The sequence below is a fragment of the Buteo buteo genome, chromosome 2, assembly GCF_964188355.1.
Source record: "Buteo buteo chromosome 2, bButBut1.hap1.1, whole genome shotgun sequence".
NCBI lineage: Eukaryota > Metazoa > Chordata > Aves > Accipitriformes > Accipitridae > Buteo > Buteo buteo.
The window spans coordinates 41059281-41078342 of record NC_134172.1 but is presented as its reverse complement, the minus strand read 5'-3'; the positions used below and the strand labels follow the sequence as shown (position 1 = coordinate 41078342).

General features: G+C 41.7%; 1 protein-coding gene and 1 long non-coding RNA gene across 5 annotated transcripts in view; one reads left to right on the top strand and one right to left on the bottom strand.

Annotated features, from left to right (window-relative positions):
* The window catches only part of SATB1 (SATB homeobox 1), a 115525-nt gene that overhangs the window by 15900 nt on the left and 80563 nt on the right, over positions 1-19062 (top strand). The window contains exon 1 of one of the 3 annotated variants that reach the window (XM_075051948.1): positions 5667-5890. The exons of 1 other annotated variant lie outside the window; for it this stretch is intronic. The gene's annotated coding sequence lies outside the window, so the exon portion shown is untranslated. Of the gene's footprint in view, positions 1-5666; positions 5891-19062 lie in introns of those variants that run through there. One more of the 3 variants, XM_075051987.1, reaches the window with a different exon arrangement.
* LOC142042272 (uncharacterized) lies at positions 1010-5700 on the bottom strand. 2 transcript variants are annotated; one of them, XR_012653685.1, is made up of 3 exons: positions 5564-5700; positions 4279-4471; positions 1010-2640 (listed from the first exon to the last, which is right to left on the bottom strand). It is a non-coding gene; the product is annotated as an uncharacterized LOC142042272 (long non-coding RNA). The 2 variants fall into 2 exon arrangements; XR_012653687.1 differs by having other exon boundaries at positions 4279-4555; positions 5564-5699.

The window sequence follows — 19062 nt, the reverse complement described above, 5'->3', positions numbered from 1 at the left end:
GTGACTAATGTCTTCCACTCCATGACAGAACCATTAGCGGAAGGCCTTACTAACTAGATGTGGTAAACTCCAGACCAAAAGATACATTGCTCTAGAACTTCTTTATTCTGGGCATGTTCTGTTTAGGGCTTTACAAAATCTCTACATTTCTAGTAATAAGATGTACTTGTGTCTCTAAACAGCTTAGTGGTGAGGTGTTTATATCATCACCTATAGCAGGAAAAGCCTTTCCACTGACTTACCAGGAATACAAGAAAAAAAGGTGATTTCCTCTTATTTCTTCTGTTTTCATAAGCTTATTTACTAAGATCTAGTGGCACACCTTGTAACTCCTAGCTAGGTATTCAGAATAGCAACATGACTATAAGTTAAATATAATTTGTGAAATATATGCCATATTTGATAAAAAATGCATGTAGTCAGAATCATATGATGATTTAATTTGCATAGATGTAAAACCTGAATTTATTATACACAACCTATATTTGTAAAAGTAGACAGTCACCTGGTTTCTCTTCACTGGTTTAATCTGGCAGTCCCTCACTAGAGGCAACAGAATTTTTAAAAGCTGCCAAGATGAACCAGACACCAAGGGGAAGAAGAAAAGAAGAACAGACAATGTGCAAGAAAATGGTTCACACAAATATTAATGCAACTCCTTCAATCCTTTCAAAAATGATAATTTTAGACTGACAGAAGATGAAGACAGCAGTCAGGCAAAAGAGAAGCGAGCTTGATGCCATTGATGCACCTCAACAAGTTGATCTTCTCTTCTGTAAAGCAGAAGTTTTAAGAGGAAATCTACAGAATGCAGTTTACTTTTATAGATAATCAAAAGATCTCCTGTAACAGAGATGTGGAGCAGAAAGTAGTTATCACCTTGGAGAGAAGCTGAACAGATCGAGGTACCTGTAGCATCAGGGCCTGGAAACACGAACCTTCAGTGAATGATTGAAGGAAACTTAACCCAGTCTGGAGATGGACAGATTAATTTGTTATTATTGACGTGATGCCCATTTCAGTGAACAAATTTTCAAGAGAGACATTCAGATAGTGAAGCGGCATAGGCCTATGCCCAGAAGATTGGTGTGTAACCAACAAAGAGTAAAATAATCAAAAGACTGCAGAAATACACTGAAAGCAGCAACTACATTCAAAGTCATCTGAATGTCTTCCACTGAGCCACCAGCGAGGTGAAACATCAGACAAGGTTATGGTACAGCTGATAATGGCCACTTGCATTTAAAATATGCACAGAAGGCCACTCCAGCATGGTTGTATTTGTTCACTGCCATTTTCATCTATGACAGATAACGCTAATACCGGTTGGAACATAGTTACTCAAACCAAGTCTTCATATTTCATGAAGCTGCTGAGACAGCTATGTGTAGACCATGCTCGTAAGCAGGTTTTTTTGCTATGTTTCACAAGTACTAACATATAAGTAGATTACAAAACTTATGCTGCTGTTTTTGTATCTTAAGGGGGGAAAAAAAGACTCAAACGTTATTTTCAGTTTCTGAAGTGCTTAGCTTAAAGCAAACCATGAAGAAAGCAAGCAATCGTAAGAAGTGCTAGGTGGCATGTAGTGTTTTTCACTGCTGTAGCATTAGCCATATACTACAAGCTGGAAATAAACCATACTTGATAAGGCACATATTACTTGGGAACAACCTAAGTATCTGAGCATTACTGAGAGTTCTGTTGATCGTCTGTAATTTCAGGCAGAAGATGGCCTTCTCTATCAACTATGGGTCAATATAACTCTCAAGTATGCATACGTTCATGCAGCGCTTCTTGTTAATAATAGACATTTCATTTCAAGCCCTCGCTAACATCAGATACAGAAAAAAACCCTCACATGTATTTACTTGGTTCCTGGATCTATGTGGATGCTTTTAACCCCACTCCACGCCTCACTCGGCTTCACTTCCCACCCTGCTCAACTCATGTCTAAACATAAAGATATTTACATGTCTGAAAGGAACTGGAAAGCATCTGTGATATTTCCCAGAAGATCCAATAGCTCTTCTCACACAAAAGCGTATTTCCACATCATTATGTCACAGTAGCACTTCAACAAGGGGCACCTCAGGAAGGGTCTCTGACATGGTTTCAATTAGCAGATTCAACACTTTCACTACCTCACTTGAAAGATTTGAACAGAAATATTTTCAGTTAATGTTGTCCTTCACTTGAATTGATTATGTTTGTAGTCCTTATAGGATGGGTCATCAATAAGATGGCCTTTGGATAAATGTACTTTTACACATTGTTCAAAGTTCCTAAAACTCATGGGACTTTGAAATCATGTGGATTTCTGGTGTTCCTTGGCAGGCTCTAAATCCACAAATTCATGAGTGGCTTATTGTGATTCATATGCCACTTTCATTTTTGGCAGATAATGTAATGGTATTGGAGAATGATTATTTGAATGAGATCTGCACCCACTTCCCTCAGATCAGGACTCTAAAAAAGCTCAGAATGGAGCTGTCAGCATAAATACATAAAAATATATGTGAACACTTGTTCTGTATAGGTTTTGACTGTACAATTCCAGCCATTAGGGATGAGCAGGATGAGCAGGACTTTCTGTAGTTCCTGTAGAAGGTTGGGCAAGCAAACATCTGGGGGTGGACACTGAGGAAGAGGAAATATCTACGTGTCAGTAATAGGAAAGTTACATTGTACACCTGCTTTTTAGGCATGCCATCTGCACTCAGTCATACCATAATACAGCTTTGATGACACGCCGCAGCTAAAGGGCAGGCAATATACATCTTGCTTCATTGACACGAATGACACAACTTGGTAAAACTCACTGCTTAATGACATAAACTATAACTCTCAAACACAGTATATGGTTCTTCCACTTGGTAAAACTCACTGCTTAATGACATAAACCATAACTCTCAAACACAGTATATGGTTCTCCCGTATGCTTTTCAGTGTTTAGACCCATGCCGAGTATTTTTGATACTGAAAGCACTGAAGGAGCATTATGGTGAAAACCAATGCACACTAGGTAAGCAATAGCACCTTATCTATACTAATGCCGGACTTCTCGTTATATTTTGTTGGCCCGTAACATGCAGCAAACACTGTTTACAGTAACCTAATAATGAGCAATTCTGTTCCCATTACTGCTCACAATCTCATATTAAATGTTTCTTGTTTCCAAAGTAAACAGCCCTATGTAGTTGAAAGGTATCACCACACTTTTTAAAAAGCTGGATAAATCTTACCTTTAGAATAGGAAATGTGATCTAAAATAAAGTGTGTGTATTTTGACTAATATACAAAATTGATGAAAAATAACATTTACATTACATTTCTTTTTTAAAGAAGCATTTTCCATAGCGCGCTTGAAGATCTTTAAGAGGGAGCTTGGTCTAAATTCAGTTCCAGTCCTGGATCTACTCTTAAATCCATGTGTGGCCTCAAGCAAATGTGTTAATTTTCCTGTTTCAGTTTCCCTGCCTTTAAAGTGGGGGTAACACGACTAACCCAAATAGCTTAGCTGTAATTTATAAGAATGAGTAACTTGACTATTAGATTTCTAAGACATGAAACGTGATTATTATTAGGACTTAGTGACCAGCCAGTCAGAAGAGTGTGATACAAATAAAGGAGATGGGTCTTCAACAATAGAAGGAAGGTTAAGTCAGTCAGTCAGTCAGTCTGAGTAGCTGTGCGAGCAGGCAGCTCTAGGGAGCGGATAGCTGGACCTACAAAGTGAGAATGTACCCTTTGTACTGCCTTCCTATTTATTACCCTGTGGTACCTAAAGACCATAAAAAGCTAAGTCCTCTCTGAGAAATGAATAGGTCCAAAACACTACAACAGATCAGCTGCAGGCAAATAAATTTTTATCTGTATAAGAGAGCTCGATGTTATTTTCTAGTGGAAATGTCAGAATTGATTAAAGACTTAGCATTTCTCTTTAAAATGAGAGAGTAGTGGATGATACATTTTAAAGGGAGAAAAAGTCAGAGGCCTGATAACATGGAGATAATGGGGTAAAGTAATTTCTGGTGTTGCTGCAGTAATTTGGTACTCTACATGTTGGGTCCAAATTTATACCACTGTACGACATATAAATAGGAGTGCCTTTTAATAACTATGACGAAAATACTCTCCCCACTGGCAAGGTCAATATTATTAATTGTTATTCTTATTATTAACCTTTGGGCTTGTGCATCCTCTATGGATTAACGACTGTTCAATAACTGTGCTACAAGGTTGCACTTTCTAATAGCAATTAATAGAAGGGCGTACCACTGGTTGACTAGGAGAAGCACTGACGTATCAACTTCATGGTCTTGGTCTTGTTTCTGAGACATGCAAAGGTGCCTACAGGAATTGTACCTGTCGATTCCCAGAGCTGAAAGAGGAAATCTGCCTCAAAGTCAAGACAAATAAAAAACCAGAGATGGGGCTGGCATCCAGGGTCCCCTCTCTTCTCGGCCTCCTAGGGAATAAGAAAGAGCCTCAGCTTTCAGGGAAACCTGCACTCGTTGCCAGGTTCGCTTTCCAGGAACTCCGCTTCCAAATCCTGCATCAGCAAAGATGGGAAAGAAGGTCTTAAAAACAAAAGGAGAGAGAACAAGTCCCTCCCCAAGGAGAAGTTACACGAATAAAGGCAATTCTCAGACAGCGTTACTGCGGAGCACGTGGTGCCCGGTGAAACACCAGCCAAGGGAACCGGGGGTGATGCGCGGCGGGACCCGGCCCCGACGGGGCAGCGGGGGCTGCCAGGCGGCGGCGGGCGGGCGGGCAGCGACCCGCGGGGGATGCCTGTCCTCACCCCGGGCACCCCCGTCCCGCGGAGGCCGCCAGCGCGGTCGCGGAGCTTCTGCCTCAAAACGCTGGTGGCCGTGGGGCGCTGCTTGCCCGAAAGGGGCCGTCGCTGGGGCCCGGGGAGCGGGGGGGGGGGCGACCACGGGGCGCGGGGGCAGGTGTGGAAATAAACGAGGAGGGGAAGGATGGAGCGAAGCGGGAGAGCGGGGAGGGGGCCGGGGGGCGCGGTGCCCGGGAATGCAATGCGGGGGCGGAAGAGGGTTCCGGCCCCTCTCGCAGGGCGGGGGGGGGCGGCAGGGATGGACACACGGAAACACACAACAACCCCCCCCCCCGCCCCAGGCACTTCCACCAAGTCAGGCCCACCGCCACGCGGGGCCGGGAGCGGGCGGAGAGGAGGAGACGCCGCGCACACACACACGCACACACAGAGACACGCAGCCGCCGCTCTCCAGCCGCTGCTCGGTCCCCCCCCCCCCCCACCCCCGCAGCCCCCCGCCGCCGCGCAGGCAGGAGGCTGCAGGCGCGGAGCGGGCGACGGCGCGGAGCTCCCCCCCCCCCGCCCCGGGCCGCAGCCGGCCTCCCGCCGCCGCGCTGCCCCGACGGCACCGCCGCCCCCTCCCCGGGGGCAGCGCGCACCTCCCCGCCCGAAGGGGCCGTACGAGGCAGCGGGCGGGGGGGCGCAGACACAGACACACGCGCGCACACACACACACACACGCACAGACACAGAGGCAGAGGCAGGGCTGCCCCACGCCGGTACCTTGCTGCCCTGGTGTTTTCCGTCCGGGCTCCTCCTTGCTGAGGCAGCTCGGGAGCGGAGCGGAGCCGAGCGGGCGGGCGTGTGTGTGTGTGTGTGTGTGTGTGCGCGCGTGCATGCGTGTGCGTGCGTGTGTGTGTGTGTGTGCGAGAGCGAGCGAGAGCGAGAGAGACTCTCCCCCCTCCCCCTCCCCCTCCTCCTCCTCGCTCTCCTTCCTTTAAACGCCCACTCCTGATGGGTGAAAAGACAACTTGAACTTCAGTGCAATTAACTTCGCCGGCGCCTCGGAAGCCGGAGGTGTCGCCGGCCTCGCCCGCCGCGCTCCCATGAGTGAGTCGGTCCCGCTCCTTCGGCGTCGCTCCTCGGGGACGGGAGGGACGGGGCCGTGCTGGGGGCACCCGCCGTGCTGATTTACCGAGGCTGGCGGTGCCGACCCGGGGGGGGAGGAGGCGCGGGGCGGGGGCGTGGGGGGGCTCCGCTTGGCGCTGCCGCTGCCGCTGCCGGAGCCTCCCGGCCGGCCCGGGCTCACACCTGCCGCCGCGCCGCTGGCGGCCGCCGGCCCCGCTCCGCTCCCCTGCCCGCCGCCGCCGCCTCACCCGCCGCCGACACGGGGGGAGCGGCGGGGGGTGGGGTGGGGTGGGGGCAGAGGGAAACAAAAAACCAAAAAAAAAACCCCTAAAAGTTTGGCAAACTTCTTCCCCGGCCCCGCGCGCCTCCCGGCAGCGGCGGGCGCTGGGCGACGGGGCGGCGGCAGCCCCGACGGCGGGGGGCGAAGCTGCGGGTCGGAGCGGGCGTGGGGGGCGCGGGAAGGGGGGGGGCGCGGGCTGGCGCTTCCGCGGGGCGCGGGGGTTGCGCGGGCGGGCGGGCGGGCAGCGGCGGATCGCCCCGCCGGGGGCGCGCCCGTGGCAGTGGGCGGCACGTCCCCCCCCCGCCCGCCCGCGGCACGACCCGGCGGTGCCGCGGTCACGGGGAGCAGTGCCAGGAACTCGCCTCTGTGCTCCAGGATTTTATTTTTTATTTTTTCCGCTCCGTCTCCAAACCCGCCACCCGAGGTTTGCTCCCGCCGCCGTCCTTTTGTCGCCGTCTCCGCTGGCTGCCCGGGGGAGCGCTCCTGACAGGCACCTGCCCGGTCCGGAGTTTTCCCCCTGCCAGTCTCCGGGCTTCCCTGACTGCGAGAGAAACTTCGCTAAAATGCAAGTTTGGTGAAATACTTTGCACCAGCTCCTAAGCTGAAATGAGTTTAAACTGACAAAAGCTCTCCGCTGGTTTTAGTCAGTCCCACTGAGCGCAGCGCTTCCGTGGAAATAATTCACAAATTCAGAAGCAGAGACGCCGGGGCGTATGGTCTGGTAGTGCCCTTTCATTCTGGTCCATGCTGCTGGGGTGGGAGTTAGCAGCAGTCCCTCGCTTCTACTTTATATTATTTTGGTACAGTGCATTCGTATATTTGTCTGCTGTAGTCTGCTGGCAAACATTAGCATTCAAGCTTACATTTTTGACAAATGTGCAGACAGGAATAGCATGAATAGGCATCTTAAATATTAACAACCTAAGCATCTGTTGTGAAACAAATTTAATATATTTACTCTGTTTTTCTCACATTGTTAGAAAAGGTTACAATAAGTGTAAAATTTCAGCTGTAAGTTAGCACAAGGAATGCTTGGATATTTCACTATCTCTTCAAGCATTTAACACAATCACCAGATAGAAATGTGTCAAGTCAGGCGCACTATTCAAAACCAACTTGAAACAGTAAGCGTAGAGTGTAAAGACATGAATGTAGGATGCTCTCTGCAATTGGTATCTCCTAATTACTCTGCAGCACTATTTGTAGAATTTGAGAGTGCTCTTTCAGCCCCCTATTCCTATATGCTCTTTAATACATTTATACATACACTCATTTTCTAATTCATTTTCTTTTTGAGGTTGTTACCGGTATCACCTTGCTTTTCAAGTCAAAGCAATGGTTTGCACAGAAATGTGTAGTAACGTAGAGTAGGTAACAAAACGAGCAGGCAGAAAATGCAACATGTTCACGTACAAGCATGCATCTAAACAGATAGCACACATAACGTAATAAGGCAATAGAAGAGACATGAAAATCACTGGCTAGTATGCTATGTATGCCCACTCTTGAATATAAACAGCGAGTAGAAAAGAAACAACTGACTCCAAGGAATTCCTCCGTCCCTGGAATAAAACTGTTCTGAGTAGAACAAGAGCACAGAAGAGTGAAGTCTCCAAAAAGACTGTAGAGTTATTTCAGGAATCAGTGCATTCCTTCCCTTTTTCCCACAAGTTCAAATATGTAATAAATAAGTCCTTTGTATGCAAAAGAGTTTACTGGAACAAAAAATATTTAAATGGAATGCTTTTTGTGCGTACACTTTGAAAAACTGTCCGTTTCCTTTTTATATACTTTGCTCTTAATACTTTAAATAGGAAAGTAACTCTCGCAGTTTCTCTTCTCCTGTTATTTTCGCGACGCAGGGACCCTAACCTGCTGCTGCGCGGTCCCGAGAAAGCACTGTAAAGCAGGCAGACTCAACCTGTAACTCGCTAATGGGACATAGTGCTTTGGCAGAACGAGAGGCAGAGAGGGTATGCCACGATAGCCTGAGCTTGTACGCGAGCAGGGCACCTTTTTGGTTTGCAGCGTAGGCCCAGCGGGTCAGCTGGTGAGCACCTGCCCTCTGTTGCTGTGCTTCCCAAGGCAGGGCAGGCAGCACCAGCCCTGCCTGCAGCCCTGCCAGCATCCCACGGGCACCGCCACGTTCAGTCCTGCCGGGAATGTGGGCACATCCACCCCTTCAGCACAAAAACCTCTTTAGAGTAGGAAAGTCCTGAATAAGTACTAACTCATCCTACATTTCAGGTTTGAGGTAGAGAGAGAGGGGTTTAAACATCTGCGACTGCTCTTTAGAAGGTGATCAGCTGAAGTCAGGTGTTCTTGGGAAAAAAAAAAATAATTTTAATTGTGTCAACCACTCAATTTTTGGAAGTATTGTTACCTCTTTATCATCTCCTATTTTTCAATCTAAGCATTGTCAGATGAATCTGAAGCCCTTTTTCAGGTTTCCAGCTGTATTTGGAAAAAAAATAATCAAGGAGATTATTAATAAAATAATTTGCAATATATAGAAAAATATATTAAAAGTAGATTTCTGAATCAAAACTGGAGGAAGTATGACTTCTTAAATGTTTTAGTTATATTTCTAGGAACTACGCTATTTTAACATAGATACTACTGAAGCATTTTATTGCTTTCTTGTATATAACTGCCATTGCTCTCTCTAGATATATTTAATTTATATCCGATGAAGCCACAAACTTTCCTTCTACAACAGTTTAAACACATCTGGAACATTTTACTTTCTTATAATTTATGTTAATAGATGTAGAGTGTATATACAATCTTCTCAGAAATCATTGCTTTTTCCAAAGGGGAATTTTTTTACTTTCAGTCAGGGAATATATTTATAAGAACAAAATAACTCAAAGTATGGGCAATTCTATATATCATTTTATTTTCTGTTATATTAGGTTGATTATATAAAGCTTTCATTTAGAGCGATGGGATGATGAAATTACAAAGGAGTGATTGGCTTTTGTTTTTTCAAATGGTTCAAGTTGAGGGCTGCAAAAATGAATGTTTTTGGTAAAGTTCTTTGAGTATGTAATATTTTTCATAGAATTCTGACAAATTAATTTAATAGAAAAGCCACAAGTCTCTTAGCACAGGAGGCTATATTTTCAGGTAAAATGGAAGTTCTGCTTTTGCCATTATAGGCATTAGGCTTCAGTAATCTGCTCCTCTTGTGGAATGAACACTTTCTACTTAAAGCTATCATGCACCTACTGTTTATTTACGCTGCATTAAACTGACAGCACGGCAATCAGAGGAAAAATATGACTTACTTTCCTGAAGTAAACACCAGTTTATAGGTTACTGCATGTATTTATATTCCTGTCGCCACTAAATAATGGCTGTCTCCATTTTAATATCTACCTGTGGTGTTATCCAGGGCAGCTGGCTCTTCCTTGTTTAAAACGAGGAAAAAAGGAAGGGGGGGAGTGGGGGGTGGTGGTAAGGAAGAAAAGAAAGTTTTGTTATCATTCCAATCCAAGAGGAACTTAATAGAAAAGTGAATCCGTATTCCTTTCTGTAGTATGCAGAAGCCAGTTTTAAAGACATAGTATTCAGTTTTACTTGATGTATTTGAATTGCATCTCAAACAGGGAAAACAGAATTCCTTAACAGTATTTGTCTATCCAAGTCACTGAAATTGTATATTCAGGCAATGGCAGATTAAGGGCAGAAGCATTTTATTAATAACTGAAAGCACATATGTGTGTGTGATGAAAAATGTTCTGCAAATCTGTCACTATGCAATCAAGTGCATTTTTTAAACTTTAGTTGTCACAAAGTTGCTACTGATTCTAAAAAAAAAAAAAAAATAAGTAAAACAGTTTGACGGTTAAAGAGTAACTTATAGTTCTTATTGCTTGTTACACTGAAATCTTGCAACTTTATGCAGTCTATGTCAGAAAACCCTGTTGATGTTGCTTTTAATCTTGGACTAATGCGTCCGCGTAGCTGGCACTTGAACTGAAGATAACCGCAGTCAGAATAACCCACGGTTTGCAGGAAGCTTTTCTAAATTCTCCATCGGAGGATTCCATTAATAACCTCTACCTGAGAGGTCCATTTTTTTCCTCAGATTCTGAAATTATTGTAGTTAACATTAAGTTAGCTTGTATGTCAGTTCCCATGTGAGCAGTATCATGAACTCTCTACAGCCCCCACCACAACTTGTAACTGTTACTTCAAAAAGGAGATACTATAATGTTCCCTTCAGAAACGTAGGCGTTTTCGAACATTTGCCATCCTGTGGCATCTAAGCTTACCACAGTTATCACCAACACTTCATTACTTAATTGATATCCGTTTTGTTCCTTTGCAAATGTTGACTTTCTAATGATTTCTGCATTGCATTGCTCTCAGTAGGTATAAATCTTGGACAGAGATTAATTTTAAAGAGGCTTGCCAGTACGGATCTCGTTCATATGTGCTGATCTGGTACTCGTGCCTTGTACCAGCTGTAAACTACTCTTAATCTGTGTAATCTGGTGCAGTGTAGTAGGAATGGCATAGTAATAGTAGAGTACAGTAGTAGAGCATAGTAACATACCTCAGGCACAGTCTGAATTGTAAATATCTCCTTTTAAACTTGCTGGGCCTGACTTTCCTCCCATGCCCACTGGTGGATCACTGCAGAGTTTGGTAGACCTTCGTTTCTACAGTTCTTGTAGGGGATCAGCGTTAGGTGTTCAGACGGGCTGAGGGACACACTAACACTGAGTATTTATGCCAAAGTCTCCTTTTAGCTATTTATTTAGAATACCAATACGCAGCGCTCTCTTTGGAGACTGACTGTGCTATGAGACTGGGTGCATTTGTGTATGCTGGGATTAGGATAGGCTGTAAGAAGGCTTCCCTTCACCGGCGTGCATACTAGCTCCTCTCCCTGAGCTGTTGTAAAGCTTCGTTGGAAAGATATCTCCACAGCTGTAGGTTCACAAGAGTTAGCTCGCACCACCTCGTGCTTTTCTGTTGTGAACTGCAGGTTAGGTAGGCAGAACAGTCTGCTCCCCTGCAGATGGACCTCAGTCACCCCAGCTGCACCTGGGTGCAGAACATCAGGATGGGCCACATCTATCAGCTGTGTTGGCCTTGCATAACTCCCAGCGACTATCTGCTCTATCTCTTTCCCTTGGCACATTATGACATGATATGACCTGAGGAGATGAGGGAGGTGCTTTAAACCTCGAGTGCATCTCATCTTCCCAGGATCCTGCTCTGACAGGATTTATTTGGCCAGCAGCAATCATTTGTGTGTCGTACCACTTGCTGCTCGCTAGAAGAAGTGGTGATGCACTCGGATCATATATACCTGGAGGATTGTCTCATGTCTTGTAATCTTTTCTGGTGTCTGGAGTCCTGGTTCTGGTTTCAGCCCTGACAAAAATGTGTGATCTTGGGTGAATAACTGACCATGCCATGTTTGCAATCCTTAATGCTGTAACCCTGATTTTGAAAATGCTCAGCACTTAAAACTTCGTATGAAAGAAAAGGAAGCTTAGCACACAATCCCTCTATAAATGTGGCCTTAATGTGCCCCTGGTTTATTTACGCAGCTATAAAATTAGTAATATATACGTTTCATAGAACACTGAAGGATTAATTAATTCTTTATATTTGTAAATCAGTCCTAGAGTGGAAAACATTGTATAGCACAAGTGCGAAGAATTGCTGCTCTGAACTCAAACCCACATGCAAAGGTATGACCAAGGTATTTCCTTTTCAGTAAGTGCACTTAGAATACATGTCTGTTTGTAGCAGCCAGGTAATTAAAAACATTTTCAATGAACAGGAGAAAAATCCTAAATATCATACACGCCCTGTATTTCCAATTCTAATACACTAAATAAAAGACAGAAAGAGAGGAGGGGAGAGAGAGTGTGAGAGAGTGTGCATGCACGCAAACTCACAGAAGGACCAAAGGCAAAAAATGAAGTGGAAAGAAATTGCAGAGTGAGTTTTAAAATGTTTATAATCGAAGATTAAATTAATATTTTTGTGGAGAGCCGTATTAGAAAGATTTTAAATCATTAATGCTTTTCATCATAGGTGGGCTTCCTTGATAAATGTAAGAAGTCTCAAGAATAATTAAAGGCATCTTAAAACTTAAAAAAATGACAGTTTTAGCTTCTAAGGATTCATTGTCATATAATAATACTGTGTGCTTTTTAGTGTTACTTCTGCACTAGACATTTAATTACAGTCTTTGTGAGACATGTTATCTGTATAGTAACTAGTGCATAAAAAGAATGATATATACTTTTACATGCAAGCTCTTGCTTGCCAGCTTTCTTTTTAAGATTATAGATTAAGATCTCCAATCCAGAATGTTCATGTCTTCAATGAAAACAACTTAATTTTACACAATTTTCGGGAGGAATGGGGCATTTATTGTAATAGTATTTCTTCTGTAGTTACACTTATTTTTGCAGTAATACTCGAACTGTTGTTCAGCAGGTTTGGGTTTTTTTTTCTGAGCAAGGGCCCAAACTCAGCATTTCTTTGCTTGTTCAAAGGATAGATTTTAGAACACCAAATGAAAAAGCATGTTTAAGTTGTATATTGAGAAGTAAGATTAAAAAAAAATGTCTAGGAGTGGTTTGGTAGATTTTTCACATTTAGAGGAAATTTGGAGCTTACCTTTCCCATGTCAGATATTGAGTATTGTCTGAAACATGTTCTGGATAATGTAAATTTATGGGGTTCATAACTCGGTCCACACATTGCTGTGGAAAAGTCAGTACATTTGCAAGAAAGATCAGGTGCATAAAATTAGAGTTTTTCTTTTGATACATTTGCAGATTCCTGTAGTTTTGCAGCTTGTGAAAAGTGCTCCTCCACACACTGAACTTCCCACAGTTCCCCGTGTTTCGCACTGCGGTCATTGCAGGACGAGGCACAATGGGAACCGCATCCAACCATTTTAGAGCAGAGCTTTTCAATCGATCATATGTATGTCCGCTTTCGGGTTTTGTTTTTCACTTCTAAACTAGCAGTATTGTGCAGGAACAGTACAATATTGGTGTTGAGCCCCTAGTTTTGTTATGCCTTATAAGAAAATCTCACAGTAAAATCAATCAATCAAAATCAATCTCTGTCCCATTGACTGTATTTTATTGGCTTTCTTTTTCTTTTTTTCTTCAGTTGACTCGCTGAATACCATAATTGTTTTGGCCACTCCTGAAGAATTTTGTTATAATCTTTTTAAGATAAAGAATGTAATAATTTTATAATAACATTTTTACATTTGAAACTTGTGATTCCACTGCTTGCTTTATTTGGACTTTATGTCCTACAAGAAACTGACTTCTGCATTGCTACTTAAATTGACAGTTAGCGTACTCATAGGTGTAGTTATTATTTTCTAAGCATTTCAGAATAATTTTATAGATAACATGCAAGAAAATTGAACTAGGAGAATTTTTTTATATGTGTGGCATGATGACAGATATGCCTTAAGAAACATTAGATTGTCTGATAAATTGCATTTCCAAGTAGTATTTCATATAGGTTCTGTCTCTTTAAAAATGCAGTCTCCTCTATTTGCCCTATTAATTGTTGATATGTTGCCATCCACGAGACAAAAATTAGAGCTGTAATTAAATAATCATGTGATGCTCCTTAGTGCCAGTGAGAGCAAACTCATTTTTCCAGGCCCTGATGGTCACTGATTATTGTATTACTACTGGCTTGCTTTATTTTTTTTTAATGGCTCTATATTGCTGGGTTACCTAACCACTGCCCTTCTTTTCAAAATTAAAGAAATTGAAGAACATTAAGGCACTTAATTGGCCGGTGGTCTACAGGGACACAAAGTAGTCATACCTTCTCTGCTTTTTGGTCACTCAATTGGTTCTACTGGGAGAACTACATCAGTGGTGTGGTTGCATGCCATTTAATTTACACTGGTGTTTTGGCTGGGCTGGATGCATATAGGGAATGCCAGGAGAATTACAAAAGGAGCAGGGTATTAAAATTCAGAAATGATTAAAATTGAAATAAAAGGATGCTGCTTCTTTGCCAGTACTCTGGCAGTCATAATGACACATAGAGATTAGTTTCCACCTTCATCTTTTCCTTCTTTCTCATTTCCTCTTGTTTATTGTTGACACATTTTCCTTATGTCTCTGCTTCTCAGCGCTTTTTTTCACTGTTACATATTCCTACTTTTTCTCTTTCCTTAAGCATGGAGAAGCTTACTTAACCTTATTATAACAATAACAGAATAGGTTATTAATATTTAATATGCACATGATTAAAATTTCTCTCTTAAACATAGGTCAGTTCTATTATTAACTGACATGTTATTTTTCATTAAAAAATTTTTATTCTGCCCTTACGGTTTCCCAAACACCCTTTACTTTGGTGGTGATTTAACACATAATGTTTAGAAAACTGTGTTAGGCTAGTGAAAAAAAAGAACTTACCAGTCATGGATAATCAATTATGCATGAATTCAGATATAACAGATGGAAACTGGTGAGTTAAAGTTTCTCTTTAGCTTCGTGATTTTTTTGTTTTGTTTTTGTGACACCTGTCTCTTATGTATAGATAAACATCTAACATAGCATACTGCTTTTCATGCATCTTTGTGTTTTTTGCTTTTGGGGTTTGGGTTTTTTTGTTTCTTTCTGGTTTTGTTGGTGTGGCATAAACTCATTTTCCCCTGTTTATAACTTACTATTTTTAATTTGTTTGTCTGCTAGCATTTCTATACTGCCTTCCTTTTCTAGGGCTAAATTGTCCTGTGATGAAGCCAGCATTTAATCTTTTAATAAATTACACAATGTCATTTAACCTTAAAATTGTGTCAGGACAATATTTTAAGTTGTATGAGTTCACTTCTGCCTTCAGCTGCTCATGGCCTATGGTGTTATGACATTAAAGCAACAGGGTAGACTGTGGCTGTGCATATGTATTCATATATGCATATACGCACATTCTTGTGATTGTGATACTTATATAGGTGTTCCCTCCGAAGGCATTAATTAAATTTCTTTCAATCATTTGACAATGAAGCAGATTGTTTTACTGCTTTTTATTAAAAAGTTCAGTATGGACTGGGCATAATATTTCTTTTGGTCATGGAAAGATTTTCACAGACCTAAATCAAGCAAAAAAGATAATAACCCTTTGTGATATGCCCACAGCAACAACCAGTTTATATGAAATAAAAGAAGAGCTAAATATGTTTTCTTTCTCTTTTTACACAAAAATATCTAAAAGAGCTTTAAGCACAGGCTTAGATGTGAGATGACAGGGTTTTTGTGTAGTTCATTCATGGCAGTGTATTGAGGGATTCTTGTATTTGAAGGTGGCCCATGTTTCAGAAACACGGGGATAAGCTGATTTGGACATTACTTTTCTATGACTGCAATAATTTGGAGCACTTCTTCACCTGGCTTCACCCACCTTTGAAGCGGCACGTTTTCAGGTGCAGTGCAGGGAGATTTTCCATCTGTATACCTATAAAAGAAAAATTAGTTGAGAGAATGCACCGCATCTTTTTCATGAGCAGAATATTTCAAAATTTCTCATGAGCATCTTACCAACATTTGTGAAGAAAAAAATTTAATACGGGAAGGATTTTGTAGTATAACCTGACAGAAACAAATTATATGCAAAAGATCCTAAGGAAATGAACACGGACGCTGTGAAAATAATTAGTTTCAAATGTTATTTCTTCTATCACAGCTGAAGCTCTGCTAGGAAACTTCATGTGCATGCCTCAGTTTCTTCTTACTCACCTATTGTTATGTCAACATAAAATACAAACTTTCCCCCAAAATTTTTGTATTTAATGCAGGAACTAATTTTTACACACTTAATCAGGCATTTCCTTCCAGTCCTTGCATGAGTATAAATGAGCTATCATAAATATTAACCTCATTTTGCCCTGAAAATATTGTATTCTAGTGGGTTTCCAACTGCTGCTCTCCACCTCAGTTTTTTTCCACTGTAGCCACTTAGCAGGAAATCCAGAAATGTAGTTGTTTTAGCAAATAAATAAATTAAATACTTGAATGCATTTTTGTTCATTCCCTCCCCCTTTTTTTTTCTGTTTTTCTAAATCAAGAGAAGTATTTTGAACATTTACAGGGTACTTGGAGTAACAGTTTGAAGTGACTTGCTTTTGCCTTATGTTACCTGCATTTAAACTAAGCATACTCTGACACATGTAAAAATGACCTTTATCTTAGTGACACTGCATATGCTAAACCTTTTTTATGTTAGCACCTGAATATTAACAGGTACCTTGTTCCTTAAAAGAACTGTGAATATTAACAGCTAATTGTTCCTGAAAAGAACTGTGAAAAACTCATTCATTTAGTCTTTGTTATTGTAGAATCATCTGAGTTCGAGATTGGAATAAGCCCTAGAACAAAAAGTGAATTCGGCCAAAACCACCAACTTTCAATTTGTTTTACACCAAAACCACACATTTTGCATGTATTTTATGTACAATGAATATTGACTCCTGTCAAGTTTGGCCATAATTAGATCCACAGTTTTACTTAAAAGGTTTTGAGCCTTAGAAAAAGTGTAGCAGAACCTGGGCAGAGTTCTGAGTTAACAGTGAAACTGGAAACAGGACATTTCATGTGGTTTTGGGTTTCATAATGAAAGTTTGACATAGTTCAAGTCATCAATCAGTTCTAACCATTTCCTTAGACTTAAACTCTTCCATGTTTTCAATTTTTATCAGTAGATTTTATTCATACTATCAGGTCAAAAAAAAGTTGATAGTCCTGTTGATGAAGTATTCCCATGTAACAAGTCACTGCGGTTTGAGCTTGACGGCACAAGCATCTAAGCTCTAGCTAATAGTGCTTGAATAATCCTCTGTAGTGCTAACCGCAATGGTTCAGGCTGTTTTCTACCATAATGTACAGCTTTGCTTGGGCTGTGTGACATTCATCCTCACCCAGAATCGTTGGATCAAACTTCTGTATTTCTAAAAGCATCCTTTTTTTTTGACTGGGAAAGAAATGCAGTGGTTGGAGGTGATGGAAAAGTAGTCAGGAAAGGGAAGAGAAGGGAACTCGTCAACAACATTGCAAACCACTTCAGAGAGAACTTGGTGTAACTTTGCTTTTAACAAGTAAAAATAACTGAAACTGTGGATTTATATGTCCCGTGATCATAGTTTACGTACTATTAAATTAATAGAGCTTCTATTCAGACACATCCCTAAAATAACTGCTTATCAACCAACTCTTCTTCTAGGTAACAATTATATGCCCGTCTCATGCCTAGGAGTTATCTAGTGCTGCGATGATCAGGGCTTTAACAGGAACCACTCTTTTCTTATCTCCCATGTCCCACATTAAACATCTTCACATGATAGGCCTAAAAATTATACCTCTGGGGAGAAAGCTGTGAAATTAGTGACCTGCTGAACATACACTTATGACATAGGTAACTTGGCTGATCCTAAGATGCCAGCTTTCCTCCTTTCTTCCAGCTGCCTAATTGCATTAAATATTATTATATAAAGTTCTGTTGCATTTTGTTTGTTTGTTTGTTCTTTTTTGTGGAAGTAGTTGGCTGTACCTGCCACATGGAAATTATGAGCATGACTCATCAAGGATCTAGTCTACTGTTAAGGATGGAAGAGGATATGGTCCACAAAATGATTTTTTTTAAGTTGAAGCTTTTTATTTGAAGTAGGTCTGAAATCCATAGTCATAAAAAATACTGGCTTATATTAAATAACATATAGATAGTGTTTGTGGAAGTTGCAATGCTGATACACTTAGGAAGTGAACTCAGCTTGTCCACGTAGTGGGCAACTCTGCAACTACAGAGTAAGATTTATGTGATTAATCCATTAATATTCATTGCTGTGATCTCTTATGGGAGAGTTGACACCTGTCTATTACAATTTCAACCAGCTAGGATTTCTCGTGGCAACCAGAGGTGAAAGACTCTCTATTCTCATTAGCGGTCATGTTCACCCTATACTTTATCATGCCAAATGGTTTCATTGGGTTTTACTCCATAATTTTCTTCCTCCATTTCTCTTCTCTATGACTCATTTGGCACCAAGGGGTGAAGTGAAATGACTGTTGGGGCCACATCAGCAAATGAATGTATTTACTCCAAGCATCATGTACAAGCATCTTAGTCCAAATAGACGTACAGCCACGAAAGGGGCTTACGCAAAATGGTGCAGTAGTTTGACTAAAAAGTAACTTATTTTATCCAAAATCGCATTTTGCATATTCTTCTTCAACTCTATTTTTAAAAAAAGATTCCGTGATTGAAATACACTGCAGAAAACGTTTGCAGGAGTAAACGAGCCTCGTCACAGAGGCAATCAATAGGGAGATGTCTGTTTGTATATGATTTTACATATCTGCAAGCTAGCTGAGACATCCAACTACAAAATGCTGCACCATGGGACACTGTGTAGATATCTGATACTTTCCAAGGGATTTGGGGTCTGTAAACTAATGAATGCACTACATGTAGCATATATGTAGGTTTTTCACCTCTGACGAATATGGTAAGGATAATTTACTTCACTTAATAAGCAATTAAATGCAGTTCAATACAGCTGACTATCGTAAGTTAAATATTCATTTTACGTAACTGTTTCAGGACATCGTGTGTGAGAGAACACAAACGAGCAGAAATTGCTCATGCAAAATGTGAGAGGGGACGACAGCTTGTGTGCGATGCCTTTCGGTGCTATGAATTTCATTTCATAGCACTTTTGCTTTTTGACAGGCATCCTATCCAGGCTGGGGCAGGTTGCAGTCAAAAAAAATCTAGGTTGGTATGTAACTTTTGAGTTCAGCGTGGGGGATGTCGCAGAACGCTGTGATTCACATCGGTGCGCATCGGATTCTTGGGT